This window comes from Amphimedon queenslandica, unplaced genomic scaffold (assembly GCF_000090795.2).
Source record: "Amphimedon queenslandica unplaced genomic scaffold, v1.1 AMPQUscaffold_3765_Cont24245, whole genome shotgun sequence".
NCBI lineage: Eukaryota > Metazoa > Porifera > Demospongiae > Haplosclerida > Niphatidae > Amphimedon > Amphimedon queenslandica.
The window spans coordinates 279-1,442 of NW_003555912.1; the positions used below are offsets into that span (position 1 = coordinate 279).

Below are 1,164 nucleotides of genomic sequence, written 5' to 3' on the forward strand. Positions count from 1 at the left end.
CGGCTACAAAGATCAAAAATCGAACACCAGGTCGTAAAATGCTAAGCCTGATGAGAATAGCTACAAATTAGTATGAATGTTATACTTCGATATTATGCCTATCAGCACGCCAAACTAACAAGCGTAACAGTGTAAAAATATTCCTATAATTGTTTTCACCACCTTGCAAGTACAGCTAGGTTCTTATTAAGACTTATGAAGGTTCTTTCTACCTTCTAATGCTTCCAGAAAAGACTTCAGACAGTATCTCTATGTTCTCTTGCTGTTAGAAAGATCATAACTTTGTCCCATGTGTAAGCCGCCATTTTGTTTGTCGTAACCACACCCACTTACGTAGCGTGGGCGGGTGGTTGCTAAGGCTTGTTATTTCTCCAATACAACGTGTATAGAAGAAATGCAAGTGTTGACATACAAATATATATATATCGCACGTGGGTGAAATCAATTATAGGACGACCTGGGGGCTACGCCCCCAGGTCGTAAAAAGATCCTTCCACTTTCTTTCCGACAGTAATAAGCTTTGAAAGTGAACAGTCCATCTACGGACACGCCCATTTTTGTTAATTAAAATTAATCAAGAGTCACTGAATATAATTAAGTAGAGCAATCACCACAAACAAAATCAAAATCATCTCTTTTTGCAGTCATGTATGGAACAGCAGCACAGGAACAGTGGTACCATCCTAAACATAGTGAACAATTTATCCAATTCCTGGCTCGAGGATGATTACACAGCCCTCTTAAACAAATACTTTCTTTATTGACAGATGTCCTCTCTCGAGTCTTTCCTCTGGTAGTTCGACCAGTAAGTGTCTCTATTTAAAGTATAAATGATGAATGACATACTATTATCACTGACCATCAACTTTCTTTCCTCTTCCCACAGTAGTTCGGCCAGAAAGTGTCTCTATTTAAAGTATAAATGATGAATGACATACTGGTATCACTGACCATCAACTTTCTTTCCTCTTCCCACAGTAGTTCGACCAGTAAGTGTCTCTATTTAAAGTATAAATAATGAATGACATACTGGTATCACTAACCATCAACCTTCTTTCCTCTTCCCACAGTAGTTCGACCAGTAAGTGTCTCTATTTAAGGTATAAATGATGAATGACATACTGGTATCACTAACCATCAACCTTCTTTCCTCTTCCAACAGTA

The 1,164-nt window shown here is 38.1% G+C and overlaps 1 long non-coding RNA gene across 1 annotated transcript; it reads right to left on the minus strand.

Annotated features, from left to right (window-relative positions):
• Positions 1-519: 519 nt before the first annotated feature.
• On the minus strand, positions 520-984 carry LOC109592840 (uncharacterized). Its single transcript, XR_002190581.1, has 3 exons — positions 952-984; positions 860-907; positions 520-815 (listed from the first exon to the last, which is right to left on the minus strand). It is a non-coding gene; the product is annotated as an uncharacterized LOC109592840 (long non-coding RNA).
• Between the last annotated feature and the right edge of the window lie 180 nt (positions 985-1,164).